Genomic DNA, 17,985 nt, shown 5'->3' on the forward strand with positions numbered 1-17,985 from the left:
CCCCCTGGGAGATGCCCCAACTTACAGCCCCCCGGGAGATGACCAAACTTATAGACCCCTGGGAGATGCCCCAACTTGCAGACCTCTGGTAGATGTCCCAACTTACAGACCTCTGGGAGATGCCCCAACTTACAGCCCCCTCGGAGAGGCCCCATCTTACAGACCTCTGGTAGATGTCCCAACTTACAAACCTGTGGGAGATGCCCCAACTTACAGCCCCCTGGGAGATGCCCCAACTTACAGCGCCCTGGGAGATGCCCCAATTTACAGCCCCTGGGACATGCCCCAACGTACAGCCCTCTGGGAGATGCCCCAACTTACAGCCCTCTGGGAGATGCCCCAATTTACAGCCCTCTGGGAGATGCCCCAACTTCCAGCCCTCTGTGAGATGCCCCAACTTACAGACATGTGGGATATGCCCCAACTTACAGCCCTCTGGGAGATGCCCCAACTTACAGTCCTCTGGTAGAAGCCCCAGCTTACAGACCCCTAGGAGATGCCCCAGCTTACAGCCCTATGGTAGATGCCCCAGCTTACAGACCCCTAGGAGATGCTCCAGCTTACAGCCCTCTGATAGATGCAATAACTTACAGACCCCTGGGAGAAGCCCCAGTTTACAGACCTGTGGGGGATGCCCCAACTTACAGCCCTCTGTGAGATGCCCCAACTTACAGACCTGGGGGAGATGCCCCAACTTACAGCCCTCTGGGAGATGCCCCAACTTACAGCCCACTGGTAGATGCCCCAGCTTACAGACCCCTAGAAGATGCCCCAGCTTACAGCCCTCTGGTAGATGCCCCAGCTTACAGACCCCTAGGAGATGCCCCAGCTTACATCCCTCTGATAGATGCAATAACTTACAGACCGCTGGGAGAAGCCCCAATTTACAGCCCTGTGGGAGATGCCCCAACTTACAGACCTCTGGGAGATGCCCCAACTTACAGACCTCTGAGAGATGCCACAACTTACAGCCCTCTGGTAGATGCCCCAACTTACAAACCTGTGGGACATGCCCCAACTTACAGCCCTCTGGGAGATGCCCCAACTTACAGCCCTCTGGGAGATGCCACAACTTACAGCCCCCGGGGAGATGCCACAATTTATAGACCCCTGATAGATGCCACAACTTATAGACCGCTGAGAGATGCCACAACTTATAGACCCCTGAGAGATGCCACAACTTATAGACCCCTGAGAGATGCCACAACTTACAGACCCCTGGGAGATGCTCCAACTTACAGACCCCTGGGAGATGCCCCAATTTACAGCCCCCGGGGAGATGCCACAATTTACAGCCCCCTGGGAGATGACCCAACTTACAGCCCCCTGGGAGATGCCCCAACTTACAGCCCCCTGGGAGATGACCCAACTTATAGACCCCTGGGAGATGACCCAACTTATAGACCCCTGGGAGATGACCCAACTTACAGCCCCCTGGGAGATGCCCCAACTTACAGCCCCCTGGGAGATGACCCAACTTACAGCCCCCTGGGAGATGCCCCAACTTACAGCCCCCTGGGAGATGACCCAACTTATAGACCCCTGGGAGATGCCCCAACTTGCAGACCTCTGGTAGATGTCCCAACTTACAGACCTCTGGGAGATGCCCCAACTTACAGCCCCCTCGGAGAGGCCCCATCTTACAGACCTCTGGTAGATGTCCCAACTTACAAACCTGTGGGAGATGCCCCAACTTACAGCCCCCTGGGAGATGCCCCAACTTACAGCGCCCTGGGAGATGCCCCAATTTACAGCCCCTGGGACATGCCCCAACGTACAGCCCTCTGGGAGATGCCCCAACTTACAGCCCTCTGGGAGATGCCCCAATTTATAGACCCCTGAGAGATGCCACAATTTATAGACCCCTGATAGATGCCACAACTTATAGACCCCTGAGAGATGCCACAACTTATAGACCCCTGAGAGATGCCACAACTTACAGACCCCTGAAAGATGCCACAACTTACAGCCCCCGGGGAGATGCCACAATTTATAGACCCCTGAGAGATGCCACAACTTATAGACCCCTGAGAGATGCCCCAACGTACAGCCCCCGGGGAGATGCCACAATTTATAGACCCCTGAGAGATGCCACAACTTATAGACCCCTGAGAGATGCCACAACTTATAGACCCCTGAGAGATGCCACAACTTACAGACCCCTGGGAGATGCTCCAACTTACAGACCCCAGGGAGATGCCCCAACTTACAGCCCCCTGGGAGATGACCCAACTTACAGCCCCCTGGGAGATGCCCCAACTTACAGCCCCCTCGGAGATGACCCAACTTACAGCCCCCTGGGAGATGCCCCAACTTACAGCCCCCCGGGAGATGACCCAACTTATAGACCCCTGGGAGATGCCCCAACTTGCAGACCTCTGGTAGATGTCCCAACTTACAGACCTCTGGGAGATGCCCCAACTTACAGCCCCCTCGGAGAGGCCCCATCTTACAGACCTCTGGTAGATGTCCCAACTTACAAACCTGTGGGAGATGCCCCAACTTACAGCCCCCTGGGAGATGCCCCAACTTACAGCGCCCTGGGAGATGCCCCAATTTACAGCCCCTGGGACATGCCCCAACGTACAGCCCTCTGGGAGATGCCCCAACTTACAGACCTCTGGGAGATACCCCAATTTACAGCCCTCTGGGAGATGCCCCAACTTCCAGCCCTCTGTGAGATGCCCCAACTTACAGACATGTGGGATATGCCCCAACTTACAGCCCTCTGGGAGATGCCCCAACTTACAGTCCTCTGGTAGAAGCCCCAGCTTACAGACCCCTAGGAGATGCCCCAGCTTACAGCCCTATGGTAGATGCCCCAGCTTACAGACCCCTAGGAGATGCTCCAGCTTACAGCCCTCTGATAGATGCAATAACTTACAGACCCCTGGGAGAAGCCCCTGTTTACAGACCTGTGGGGGATGCCCCAACTTACAGCCCTCTGTGAGATGCCCCAACTTACAGACCTGGGGGAGATGCCCCAACTTACAGCCCTCTGGGAGATGCCCCAACTTACAGCCCTCTGGTAGATGCCCCAGCTTACAGACCCCTAGGAGATGCCCCAGCTTACAGCCCTCTGGTAGATGCCCCAGCTTACAGACCCCTAGGAGATGCCCCAGCTTACATCCCTCTGATAGATGCAATAACTTACAGACCGCTGGGAGAAGCCCCAATTTACAGACCTGTGGGAGATGCCCCAACTTACAGACCTCTGGGAGATGCCCCAACTTACAGACCTCTGAGAGATGCCACAACTTACAGCCCTCTGGTAGATGCCCCAACTTACAAACCTGTGGGACATGCCCCAACTTACAGCCCTCTGGGAGATGCCCCAACTTACAGCTCTCTGGGAGATGCCACAACTTACAGCCCCCGGGGAGATGCCACAATTTATAGACCCCTGATAGATGCCACAACTTATAGACCCCTGAGAGATGCCACAACTTATAGACCCCTGAGAGATGCCACAACTTATAGACCCCTGAGAGATGCCACAACTTACAGACCCCTGGGAGATGCTCCAACTTACAGACCCCTGGGAGATGCCCCAATTTACAGCCCCCGGGGAGATGCCACAATTTACAGCCCCCTGGGAGATGACCCAACTTACAGCCCCCTGGGAGATGCCCCAACTTACAGCCCCCTGGGAGATGACCCAACTTATAGACCCCTGGGAGATGACCCAACTTATAGACCCCTGGGAGATGACCCAACTTACAGCCCCCTGGGAGATGCCCCAACTTACAGCCCCCTGGGAGATGACCCAACTTACAGCCCCCTGGGAGATGCCCCAACTTACAGCCCCCTGGGAGATGACCCAACTTATAGACCCCTGGGAGATGCCCCAACTTGCAGACCTCTGGTAGATGTCCCAACTTACAGACCTCTGGGAGATGCCCCAACTTACAGCCCCCTCGGAGAGGCCCCATCTTACAGACCTCTGGTAGATGTCCCAACTTACAAACCTGTGGGAGATGCCCCAACTTACAGCCCCCTGGGAGATGCCCCAACTTACAGCGCCCTGGGAGATGCCCCAATTTACAGCCCCTGGGACATGCCCCAACGTACAGCCCTCTGGGAGATGCCCCAACTTACAGCCCTCTGGGAGATGCCCCAATTTACAGCCCTCTGGGAGATGCCCCAACTTCCAGCCCTCTGTGAGATGCCCCAACTTACAGACCTGTGGGAGATGCCCCAACTTACAGCCCTCTGGTAGATGCCCCAGCTTACAGACCCCTAGGAGATGCCCCAGCTTACAGCCCTATGGTAGATGCCCCAGTTTACAGACCCCTAGGAGATGCTCCAGCTTACAGCCCTCTGATAGATGCAATAACTTACAGACCCCTGGGAGAAGCCCCAGTTTACAGACCTGTGGGAGATGCCCCAACTTACAGCCCTCTGGTAGATGCCCCAATTTACAGCCCTCTGGGAGATGCCCCAACTTACAGTCCTCTGGTAGATGCCCCAGCTTACAGACCCCTAGGAGATGCCCCAGCTTACAGCCCTATGGTAGATGCCCCAGCTTACAGACCCCTAGGAGATGCTCCAGCTTACAGCCCTCTGATAGATGCAATAACTTACAGACCCCTGGGAGAAGCCCCAGTTTACAGACCTGTGGGAGATGCCCCAACTTACAGCCCTCTGGTAGATGCCCCAATTTACAGACCTCTGGGAGATGCCACAACTTACAGCCCTCTGGTAGATGCCCCAACTTACAAACATGTGGGACATGCCCCAACTTACAGCCCTCTGGGAGATGCCCCAACTTACAGCCCTCTGGGAGATGCCACAACTTACAGCCCCCGGGGAGATGCCACAATTTATAGACCCCTGATAGATGCCACAACTTATAGACCCCTGAGAGATGCCACAACTTATAGACCCCTGAGAGATGCCACAACTTATAGACCCCTGAGAGATGCCACAACTTACAGACCCCTGGGAGATGCTCCAACTTACAGACCCCTGTGAGATGCCCCAATTTACAGCCCCCGGGGAGATGCCACAATTTACAGCCCCCTGGGAGATGACCCAACTTACAGCCCCCTGGGAGATGCCCCAACTTACAGCCCCCTGGGAGATGACCCAACTTATAGACCCCTGGGAGATGACCCAACTTATAGACCCCTGGGAGATGACCCAACTTACAGCCCCCTGGGAGATGGCCCAACTTACAGCCCCCTGGGAGATGACCCAACTTACAGCCCCCTGGGAGATGCCCCAACTTACAGCCCCCTGGGAGATGACCCAACTTATAGACCCCTGGGAGATGCCCCAACTTGCAGACCTCTGGTAGATGTCCCAACTTACAGACCTCTGGGAGATGCCCCAACTTACAGCCCCCTCGGAGAGGCCCCATCTTACAGACCTCTGGTAGATGTCCCAACTTACAAACCTGTGGGAGATGCCCCAACTTACAGCCCCCTGGGAGATGCCCCAACTTACAGCGCCCTGGGAGATGCCCCAATTTACAGCCCCTGGGACATGCCCCAATGTACAGCCCTCTGGGAGATGCCCCAACTTACAGCCCTCTGGGAGATGCCCCAATTTACAGCCCTCTGGGAGATGCCCCAACTTCCAGCCCTCTGTGAGATGCCCCAACTTACAGACCTGTGGGAGATGCCCCAACTTACAGCCCTCTGGTAGATGCCCCAGCTTACAGACCCCTAGGAGATGCCCCAGCTTACAGCCCTATGGTAGATGCCCCAGCTTACAGACCCCTAGGAGATGCTCCAGCTTACAGCCCTCTGATAGATGCAATAACTTACAGACCCCTGGGAGAAGCCCCAGTTTACAGACCTGTGGGAGATGCCCCAACTTACAGCCCTCTGGTAGATGCCCCAATTTACAGCCCTCAGGGAGATGCCCCAACTTACAGTCCTCTGGTAGATGCCCCAGCTTACAGACCCCTAGGAGATGCCCCAGCTTACAGCCCTATGGTAGATGCCCCAGCTTACAGACCCCTAGGAGATGCTCCAGCTTACAGCCCTCTGATAGATGCAATAACTTACAGACCCCTGGGAGAAGCCCCAGTTTACAGACCTGTGGGAGATGCCCCAACTTACAGCCCTCTGGTAGATGCCCCAACTTACAGCCCTCTGGTAGATGCCCCAGCTTACAGACCCCTAGGAGATGCCCCAGCTTACAGCCCTCTGGTAGATGCCCCAGCTTACAGACCCCTAGGAGATGCCCCAGCTTACAGCCCTCTGGTAGATGCCCCAGCTTACAGACCCCTAGGAGATGCCCCAGCTTACATCCCTCTGATAGATGCAATAACTTACAGACCCCTGGGAGAAGCCCCAATTTACAGACCTGTGGGAGATGCCCCAACTTACAGCCCTCTGGTAGATGCCCCAACTTACAGACCTCTGGGAGATGCCCCCACTTACAGACCTCTGGGAGATGCCACAACTTACAGCCCTCTGGTAGATGCCCCAACTTACAAACCTGTGGGACATGCCCCAACTTACAGCCCTCTGGGAGATGCCCCAACTTACAGCCCTCTGGGAGATGCCCCAACTTACAGCCCTCTGGGAGATGCCCCAACTTACAACCCTCTGGTAGATGCCCCAGCTTACACACCCCTAGGAGATGCCCCAGCTTACAGCCCTCTGATAGATGCCCTAACTTACAGACCCCTGGGAGTTCCCCCAAATTACAGACCCCGGGAGATGTCCCAACTTACAGACCCCTGGGAGATGCCACAACGTACAGACCCCCTGGGAGATGCCGGTGAACGGTGCTGAGTGTGAGGGGAGTAGCAGATACTAGTGGCACGGGAGAGAGGAGGGCAAGTGCCAACCACAATCTAGCAGAGACCGTCCAGCTTTGAGGCACTCTCATGAGCAGTATGCTTCCTCTGTGTTTCCCCTAAAATAAATTCCGCTTCAGGAACTGACAATCAAACCTTCCCCTGAGATACATTCTGCTCCCAAAACTAACCATCAATTTTTGGCTGAAAAGTCAAGTTTTCAACTCCAGGAGCCGTGCTGTTGGCACAGTGGGCAGTTAAGGATTGAAAGGGGCCCTTTCACACTCAAGGCCCAGCCAAGCCTCTCCAGGCCCTGAATCCTGGAGCCAGGGCTGAGGGTTGGCCTCTGGCTAACATCTGTTGCGCTGCAGGCGCCCCCACTGCTGCCAGCTGTAATCCCCCCACCCTTGGGCCCTAGAGGACGCAGCCCGGGGGTCGGTCGTATAGTTTGTGTTGTAAAATCCAAGCCCCATTCATTGCGTTAGAAACGACTTGACGGCGATGCAAACTATGATAAATAAAGTAATATTTACGAGAAATATTCAGAGCAAGGGCTCACACATACCACACACTTGCTGTCTGATGTAATACAGGAGACAGAAGTGGTTGTAGTTAGGAGGTTTAATGAGGAAGAACAGCTTGCACATCCACAATCTTCAGAAGACAGACTTACACTGCCTAACTCCCACATATGGAATGTAGAATCAAGAAAGAACCATAACAATTCTAAAAGAACAGAAAGGAGGAATACAACACATCTTCCCCCTTTTGAAACCCCCCCCCCCAAAAACCCCCCACAGATTAATGAATGAAATCACGCAATTTGATAGGAGAATATTTAACAGGAACACTTCTCCTTAAAGCATCATTGCCAGATTGTTCAGCAACATGTCCAGTGACTTCATAATCAGCATTTACATTAGAAGTATCATTTAGAGTACCACAATCGTTAATGGGTAAATTAACATCACCAATTTGCGAATCAACATTCTCAGTTTGTGGCTCGCACCCAAAAGTGTCTAACATGGCTGAAAAGGTTACATCATCTTCAGCATTTGAACTTGATTGCGAAGTTGCCTTGGAATCCACCGCTTTACACAGAGAAATCCTTCTAAAATTCCAGACCTTACCACCTTCAACTCGTACAGCCTTGGTAAAAACCTCAGAAACCTTACACGGGTCAGACCATTTATTCCACTTATTGCCAAACGTTCTACCAAATTTTACACGCACAAAATCACCCACTTTAATTTTTGGACTGTGAATGACTGAACCAGGACAATTTCTCTTCATCCTTTCCTGATATGCTAACACCTTGTCCTTGACTTTAAAAGGATCAAATGAATGCTCGCAAGGAATTTTGGGGCATATTACCAAGCAATAGCGATAATTATCGCTATTGCTTGGTTAGCGGGAAAAAAATATCGCCGAGCACCGAGGATTTTTACCGCTGAGATACCTTGATATTATCAAGGTTTATCTCAAAAGCGGTAAAAATTCTGCGAAATGCATGAATATCGCTGAAAAATCTGCGATATTCATGCATTATCGTGACAATGCTCTTAGCCATGTTATCCACCTTCCATTAGAGAACATGGCTAAGAACTGCTTTTAGCAGGCGTTAGCTTTTGGAGATATTCGCGCTTAGCGTGAATATTTCCAAAAGTTGTTAACAGGAGTTAGAGATGTTAGCAACTGTTTTCAGTCGCTAACATCTTGGCACACCCACTTTGCATGTCATTAGCGATAATTATCGCTGACATGCAAAGTGGGCCCCTAAATGCCCGCTATCGCCTACAAGCTGTCGCTAATTGGTGTTAGCGACAGCTTGGTAATAGGGCGATACAATTATCGCCGCATTAGCGGGAAAAAGTCCCGCTAATGCGGCGATAATGCCCTTGGTAATATGCCCCTTTATTTTTCATCCACCAGGGTAAAAGTGTCCCTGCCTGCTTGAAACTGCTGAGACTTTGCTGTGTGCTGTGCCTACAGCTTGAATCTCCAAGGGCCTGAGAAGAGCTGGCTCCCTGTCTGCAACCCAGGAACATAAAGGTTGCCCAAGGACTGCAAGACTCTGCTGTGCCCCCCCCTGAAGCTGTGGGCCGGGGAGATCGTGAAACTGCTGTGTGCAGTGAACATCGGGGACTGCTCGACTAAGCCTGGCTGTGTGTCCCGGATAGCGCGCTGGCTGCTCTCTGCTCTGATTGAGAGCGCCGCGCTGATTGCTGCCTGCTTTGCCCCGAGATCGGCGTGTTCATCGACACGTGCTCGTGGGGGCCGAGGGGTTCTGAAGCTCCCCCAGCGCAGCGCGGGTTAATTCCGCTTGCCTGCATCATCACCGCCGCGGGCCCGGGCCCTGAAATCGACCTCGAGGGTCTGCTTGCATTCACGAAGGGGCCGTGCGGTGATTGGCCGTGGCCGGAGGCTGGTAGAGAAGTGCCGCGACCGGATTGGCCGATTCCCCCTAAGCTGCGGTGACGTCGCGGAGGGCTCGGCAGAAGTGCCGCGACCGGATTGGCTGATTCCCCCCAGAGCTGCGGACGTCACTGAGGGCTCGGCAGAAACGCCGCGACGGGATTGGCTGGCTTCGCTGAAGCTGCTGCGAGAGCCGAGGAAGTGCTGTGATCACCGCCGGGACCGGGGAAGACTGACCCGACCTCGCCGAGGGATCTGGAGAAGTGCTCGAGCCCCCGGCCTGCCGTCTCTGCTCCCCGCCGCTCCCCGAAGGATTGAGAGCAGGCGGAGAGCCTGCTGAGACCGGCCGGGCCCGAGCGTGAATGAGCGCTCCCCAGCGAGGTCCACCTGAGGCAGGAGAAGTGCCGGGGGAGGGAAAAGGAGTCCCCCCCGGCCCTCGGGTGAGACGCGCTTGTAGTGCTTAGGCTTCTCAGCGGTAGGGGATGATTCCTCTGGCACAGGTTGGCATCCACCTTGTTTTCCTTGCTCGTTTTTAGGGCTAATATAAAGTCAATCAGTACTACTCGTTGTTTTTGATACCGAGGGACTAGAGACTATTTTTGTTTTGATTTCTGAGGACTGCCTATTTACAAGAACCATTAAGAATTAAGTGCAACCTTGTTCTAAATGAAGTGTTTAACGTGCAACCTTTAAGTTAGAAATGCTAGGTGTTTTAAAGAAGTGATTATCATGCAACTGCTTCATTTACATGCTGAAACTAGATAAAGTTATATATTTTTATAAAAATATACTTACTTGTGTGGTCTCAGTTTGTGGTGGATTGGGGATTATTGTTGTGTTAAGTGCAAATGTTATCCACATTGTCTCCGAGTTTAGCCTAGACTGCTCGCGCCATGCTACCTAGAGGGTGAGCAGGGGTTATCTCAGAGGGTTATTCCGTTGCCCTGACCGGAGCTAGGGGTCCCTACTTGGGCCAAGGTACTTACCTTTGCCAACCAGAGACCCCCGGTTCTAACAATCAACATAAGCTAAAAATGTATGAAACCATAGATCCCATTCCATTTTGGGATCACCAGCTACAGGTAAGAAATGTGCAGGAGAAACAATGCTGTTAGACATAGTAGAAAGTACGGTGCAATATCACTGCTTAATGAATAATACAATACAAACTGTGTAGAGTATTAATAGAGGAAGCTTAAAATAAGTACATTGCGCACACATGAGTAATATAATAAAAACAAAACAAACTAAAATAAAAGAGGTAGTCACCGATGTCTACCTTGAGGAAATAAGACGTGGTGATATCATAATCCACAGATGTACCGTTGTGCGCATTGGCGTAGAAATCGTGGTAATAAATAACAAATAAGAAGGTTCATGAAAGCGCTGCCGTGCGCATCGGCGTTGAAGAGCGTGTTGTCAAGGTGATCCAAAATGGTGGGAAACGCGATGACGCGGGACGCTGCGTGATGCGTGATGACGCGGTCAAAGTTCTCCGGTTCGCGCACTTGACTCACCGATCCGATGACAGAAGCCGGATGGAGATTCTGAGCGTGCGGGCCTCACGCCATGTCACCAGATTCAAATATAAACACAGCTCGGGAGAAACAGTACTCGGAGATAAGGTGAAGTCAATTTCCAAAGTTAAATAAAACAATTTCTATACAGGAAATGCTGGAACTTCCTTCAGTATTCAATAGAAAGACGATGTAGGTAAAATAAGGAAAGTTTTATGGCATATAAAATTCAAAAGTCATTAAAATCGTAGAATTTGAAAGAAAAATCCAGGAAAGAAAATAAGTTTCGGCCGCTGGTGCAATCAAAGCACATCCATTAAGGAAAATGAGGCGCAGGTGCAATCAATATACACTTAATATGAATAAATACCTTCATGTATGCGTGAACGCTGTTTTCAATCCTTCCTCCAGGTATCCACGTCTTTTTTTTAAAAAAAATAGTTAAAAAGATGGTGTTCTCAAAATAGATCCCAAAACGTCGCCAAAATTATGATGTAATCCAGGAGACAGAAGTGGTTGTAGTTAGGAGGTTTAATGAGGAAGAACAGCTTGTACATCACAATCTTCAGGAGACAGACTTACACTGCTTAACTCCCACATATGGAATGTAGAATCAAGAAAGAACCATAACAATTCCAAAAGAACAGAAAGGAGGCAAACAACACTGTCCAATAATGATCAGATAAAAACTCTTTAATTACATTAGCTTTCTAGGGCCTCATTTATGAGGCCGTCAGTTTTGCGCTTCCGATGCGTCACTTTTTGTGACGCATCGGCGGCGTAAAGCATGCCTCCTGTTGCGCACTATTTACAAAGTGACGCATCTAAGCAGATGCGTCACTTTGTAAACCCCTGCGCTACATTATACCTGCGTCAGGTATAATGTATGCAGAGGGGGCGTTTCCCCGAAAAAAGCCTCGTAATAGTGACGCAGTGAAATCTCTGAGATTTCACAGCGTCACGTTTAGGACGCTGTTGCGTCAAAATCTTGCGCCTGCCTAACAGCAGGCGTAAGACTGACGCAAGCCCTTTCACATGGGTCTTTCCCCATGTGAAAGGACGCATTGCTGGAGTTGCGTCACTTTTGTGACACACCCCAGCAATGTGTGACTTTTGCGCTTACAGATACGTCAGAAATACTGACTTATCTGTAACTCCTTGTGACATGATGCATCATACTGTAAATATGACGCATCATTGGTGTCGCAAGGAGGACGCAGTGAAAAGTGACGCATCGCTGTTTACACGCAGCGATGCGTCACTTTTCATAAATGAGGCCCCTAGTCATTTCTGTTAAAACTCCATTAAGTCCCTTGCATTTTATAGAAATTGTGTAGGAAAATTTCCATAAAATACATTTAAACTAAAACTGCTCATTGCTGCGTGCCAAAATAGACATATGTTGCATGGTAAAAAGGTCCAAAATACGGACATTTATCTCAGCCAATGGTAAATGTAGTCGAGAAAACGCTTTACATTAGACCAATAGGCAGGAGTACAGTTCGAACGAAATCCTTGGCACACTTTAAGTAATATTCGCAATTTTAGACTAATATTGTACTTTAAACCATTAAAAAAAATATTGTGCCCTCTGTGAGGCTCGAACTCACGACCTTCAGATTATGAGACTGACGCGCTGCCTACTGCGCTAAGAAGGCTCCAGAAGTCTAGGTCCACGAAATCATTGTTAAGCTCTACCGGAAAAGACCATGTGTTTCTCATTTATGTGTTATGATATGATGCTGCTTTTTTAGGATCACATTTTCTTTTCACTACAACTTTATGTGTTTTCTCTGCTAGAGGGGAATTGTTTAATTCGAAATCCTAGATCGAGACTTGGCCTCAATTGCATTAATAAAAAGCAGAGAACAATAATCAGCACAAAAAATAGATGATTCCATCTAAAGGCAAATAACCAGGGGCAACAGAAGAGAGACAGTCGCTGGCGGCTGATGACAGTCTTGCTGTATGCGGTGAGAGGCCAGGGAGTCGCAGCAAAGAGGCCAGGGAAGTATTGAAACACAGCGGTGACGTGGAGCCTGGCTGTAACCTCAAATAATTACCTATTTATGGCCCTGTGCTGCCACGGGATTCAGTCGCACTACTCGTTCTGTTCGTTTTAGGCCAAACCTAGTCTCATCAGCCTCATGTAAAAAAACAAAACAAAAAGCATAACAATAATACCTAAATAGGAGCTGTTCGTGGATCTTCTTGATCCATTGGTCTGCTCTGCTGTCATTCAAACTTGGAGTCTGCTCACCATGACAACCAGCACAAGCCACTGGGTCAGCCCTCTTCACCTATTGGCTCGTTTGCCCCGTGAGCGACCAATCACAAGCGCACCTTGCTGCTGACTAATCAGTTTTATTTAAATATTTTGAGCAACATGACTATATTTTAACCAGTGTTGGCGAGCCAACACATTTACAGGGAAAGCCAAGCCAGATCCGAGCCAAGGTTCTATGGTTCTAAGAGCCTGTGCTACGAGCCGAGCCCTGGAAATAGTAGGGGTATAAATTATGCAACAAACCATGTGAAACCATGATAGTGTTTTTAAAGGTTTTGAAAACATACCGTATATCTTTAACAGGCATGCACCATAGTACATCAGATTGTTTTTTAATAGCACCCACCATGAACTCAGGTATTATTAGTGATGAAGAAAAAAGGGGGGCTCTTTATAATAAAATATTTGTCAAGGATCACACAACTTGGTCAAGGAAAGAAGTCAGCATTGATCCTTGGTTTCCATTAAGCATTTTATCCACTAGACCTCTTTGTCTCATTTTAACATCTTAAGTTCATGCTTTGATGTTTACATTTTGTGCTCTTGCTGGTAAAGCGTGGGTAGCAGGCAGTAGCCACATTAAGGGGCATATTATCAAAGTTGGCGTTAAAATGATTGCTGTTGTAGCTGCAGAAAACGGCCGCTAAAGCGGCGATAATGGACTTGATAATATGCCTTGGAGAATTCCAATAGAAGCCCATGTTCACACCAGAACATGGGCTTCTATTGGAATTCACAAGGCCATATTATCAAGCCCATTATCGCCGCTTTAGCAGCAGTTTTCTGCCGCTAAAACGACGATCATTTTTAACGCCCTGCTTGATAATATGCCCCAAAATCTTGGCTCATTTTGGACTTGAGGGAACAAGACGACCTTGAGCTAGGACAGAGCCAGGTTTCTGGCGCACACCTTCAGTGGCTCGTCCACCCCGCCTGCTTAATTTATAAATAAACGAGTGCCCGCGCCCAAGGTTTTGTTCATTCGGGTACTGCAGCTGTTCTACTGAGTGGAACTGCCATCACTGCTGCAGGCCAGTTTAAACGCTTCCGACTAAACATCACTCCCATATAAACGTGACAGTCTAAACAATTCTGTAGCATCCTCCCTAGCATGGGTATATGCAAATGATCACGCCCCACACAAGCTCGGTTTTACACATCTTTATTCTTCAGAGTGTAACAGTTAACTGAACGTACTACCTCATGAATTTTTTAACTACACCCATTCAGTTACGTCACTCTTCTACGGAGTCTCTCAGGGACGAGAGGGGCCCGCTATCTCTAATATACATGACACTATATCTCACCCATGTTAAATAAAATGTACACAAACAAAATACATATATATGTCATAACTCCTCAACGAGTCTTCGAGGGGCTCGATTCAATCTTCCAGATCTCATTGCGTGAGGTTAGGGAGACACAGGCAGGGACATATGATTTTGGGGGCCAACCGTCTTTTGAGAACCCAAAGTCAACCGTATTTTGGGGGCCCTATTTGTAATTGATGATCCAATTTCAGCTCTCTCATTCCCTGTTTGGCCAGGTCACTGCCAGTGCACAGGCGCACTCCTCCAAATTCTAAGGGCCTTATTTATGAAGGCCTGCGTCACTTTTGCGGCACCATTGCATCACTTTCAGTGACGCAGCGCTGGCATAAATAATGCTCCATGTTGCACCATATTTTCTAAGTGATGCATCTATGCAGATGTCTCACTTTGTAAACCCCTGCGCTACATTACACCTGTGTCAGGTACAAAGGTATGCAGGGTTGGCGTTACCCCACAAGAAAGGGCCGTAGAAGTGGCGCAGTGAGCCACCTCTAGGACGCCAATGCGTCAACACCTTACACCTGTCTCATGGCAGGTGTAAGAGTGATGCAGGCCCTTTCACATGGGGCTTGCCCCATGTGAAAGGAACATTGCTGAAGTTGAGTCACGCTTCCGGCACAACTCCAGCAATGCATCAGTTTTGCGCCTACAGAATCGTCACTAATACTGACTTAGCTGTCATTCCTTGCGACATAATGCGTCATACAGTAAATATGACTCATCAATGATGTTGCATGGAGAGAGCACTGAGAAGTGTTGCATCGCTGCTTTCATGCAGTGATGCGTCACTTCTCATAAATGAGGAGCTAAATGTGTTTGCATCTAATATTCAGGGATAGTGACCTCTGTTTTTTAATGTCGTAACACAGCAGCAGCTCACTAATATTACTACAAAAAATGTCCATGACACAATCCCATTTCCCATATGTGAGTTCCTGTTTTGATCGAAAAGAAACTTTTGTTATGGATGTTGCATGTAACATAAACACATCATTTGTCTGCAAAATATCTGTAATAGACTCTTCCACATCACGCACATTGAAAATAAATCAAAGGAAAATGCTATTCAAAACAGTCTGTTTCAGAATTATGCAAGGTCATCAAGGCAAAACTCTCTGCAGAACAGAGCTGGCTTTATCATGGACCCCCTTGAAAGGCTGAGGCCCCGGGCATTAGCCCACTTTGTCCATGCAAACGTCTCTGGACACAGGAGACATAGGAGAGGCATCCATGGCTGTCACAGGTGACACAGGCACAGGTGCAGACTTTGGGCCCTCCTGACTCTCTCAGATGAAAGGGTCTCACTCTGAACATCTGGAGTCAACGAACCTCGAGTCAGGTGTTTGAAATCGGAAGAATCTCTTGTGATGGAAATTCCAGCAGCGGTGCACCTCCCCCCCACATACACACACATCTGCTGCAATTTTATTAGCATTTTATTTTTCCCATTTTCTGCCAAACAAGATAGGGCAGGCCGGGCCAGTGAGTCATTGCTGCTGATGGGCAGCAATGATGAGTGGCTCCTTAGGTATGAACTGCGCATGTCGGTTTGGGCGGCTTCAATATTACGGCTAAACAGACATGTGCAATTCAACCTCTCCAACCCAGCTGTCACAGACAGTCAGGTTGGAGAGCAGGCACAGACCTTTAGTGCTCTTCGGAGCGCTGAGGCAGCCTGCTCCAGTTAATCCAGATACATCTCTCATGGAGCATGAGAAATGTGTCTGGATTGGATATGGACTTGTGGGATGTCACGGGTGGAGGAGTCTGGCGCCGGGGCTAGAGAACTCAGGGGACGTGCTGCATGCTAAGGTAAATTAATGTTTTTTTTGTTTTGTTAATGTTTAGTTGCATGTTTTTTATTGTATTTATGTTGTGGTTTTAATTGTATTGATGTCGACCCACTATTTTTGTGGGTCACCATCCACCAATGCTTTCCATGAGGATAAGCATGTGTCCTTTGCTAGTCACAGCCCTCAGTGGGTCAGCATCAAAAGGAGTATCAGGCTTGTGTTTCTGTTTCTACGTGAAAATGACTTTGAACAGAGCACGCCAAGCACAGCGGTGTCTATCTGCATAGGCCTTTATTTTACGTTTGTGAGACAAATCCATAGTGTGAAGCTTATCAAGGTCAATAGATCTTTTATTGGTACATTGTGACAATTAGGTTCCCAAGGGTCTCCCAAAAATTAAGGTGGGAGGGCTTTCACCTGTGGTAGAATGGGGAGTTGATCGACACAAAAAAATACTTGAGAATGTTGTAGTCACTACTGTTTAATTGCAGTTCAGACTTAGAAAGATAGGGTCATCAGCACATATTTGAGAGGTCATCTCACCCTTAATGTATCAAGGCATACTTCATCATTGGCGACCTCCCACACTGGGGTAGGAACAATGCCACTCCAGCAGACTCTTTTAATGAGAAAATACATTTTTATTGCTTGATTGTTAAAATCGTTGTTACACACTACACAGTGGATACATAAACATATATATTAAAAAATTGCATTTATTATTATTTATTTTTAAAACAGACACGTGGTCCCATTGCAGTTGACTTTTAAAAAACAGAACCCTGGAAAGAGAGTCACTTCCTACCCCGTAGTCAAGGTGATACTGCCCTAAGCCTGTTAATGCCATTGGTCTCACCTGGGGGTGGGAGGTGTGCAAAAATTGAGACAAGCCTATAGTGTGTGGCCAGATTTCTTGGTGAACTGACCCAAAGTATTGCTTGTTCACACAGATAATGCAGATAATTTGTATAATTTGTAAACAGTGAACCTGAAAAAGTGGGGGTGCAGCAGATAAAGTTACAAAAACAGTTGTCTTTAAAAGGTGCACATACAATTGTTCCAGATGTCTGGAGACCTTAGCCGATTGGCGGACCTCTGCATCAGATAAAGTACGATGTGCTCAGACTAAACTAATTTAAAAGGCTTGATCTGTTGACACGAAAACGAATAAAGAAGCATATTACCAAGCAATAGCGATAATTATCGCTATTGCTTGGTTAGAGACAAAAATTTACCGCTGAGCTGCGGCGATTTTTATCGCAGATAAACCTTGGTATTACCAAGGTTTATCGCAAATGCGATAAAAAACGGCCGCAATGCATGAATATCGCTGAAAAGTCAGCGATATTCATGCATTACCGAGCTAATGCTCTTAGCCATGTTATCCACCTCCCATTGGATAACATGGCTAAGAACTGCTCAGGGCAGGTGTTAGCTTTTGGAGATATTCGCGCTGCGCGAATATCTCCAAAAGTTGGTAATAGGAGATAGCGATGTTAGCGACTGTTTCCAGTCGCTAACATCTTGGCACGCCCACTTTGCATGTCATTAGTGATAAATTTCACTGACATGCAAAGCGGGGCCCAAGATGGTCGCTATCTCCTACTAGCTGTCGCTAACTGGTGTTAGCGACAGCTAGGTAATAGGGAGATAATTTTATCTCCGCATTCTTGGCTTTTAAAGCCAAAAAAGCGGAGATAAACCCCCTTGATAATATGCCCCAAGGTGCAGTGTGCTTGGGCTAGAGTAGTAAAAAGCTTCAGCTATTAACACTAAAAACAAGTGTTTATGCGGAGTCTAGACTTTGGAGGCTGTGGTTTACTGATGTGCCTACTCACTCCTTATGAAGCTTTAAGGGAAAGGACTTTAAAAGTGATAGAAGAGATGT

The 17,985-nt window shown here is 49.0% G+C and overlaps 1 non-coding gene across 1 annotated transcript; it reads right to left on the reverse strand.

Annotated features, from left to right (window-relative positions):
* Positions 1-12,271: 12,271 nt before the first annotated feature.
* On the reverse strand, positions 12,272-12,344 carry TRNAM-CAU (transfer RNA methionine (anticodon CAU)). The gene has a single exon. It is a non-coding gene; the product is annotated as a tRNA-Met (tRNA).
* Between the last annotated feature and the right edge of the window lie 5,641 nt (positions 12,345-17,985).

This window comes from Lissotriton helveticus, chromosome 1_2 (genome assembly GCF_964261635.1).
Source record: "Lissotriton helveticus chromosome 1_2, aLisHel1.1, whole genome shotgun sequence".
Classification (NCBI taxonomy): domain Eukaryota; kingdom Metazoa; phylum Chordata; class Amphibia; order Caudata; family Salamandridae; genus Lissotriton; species Lissotriton helveticus.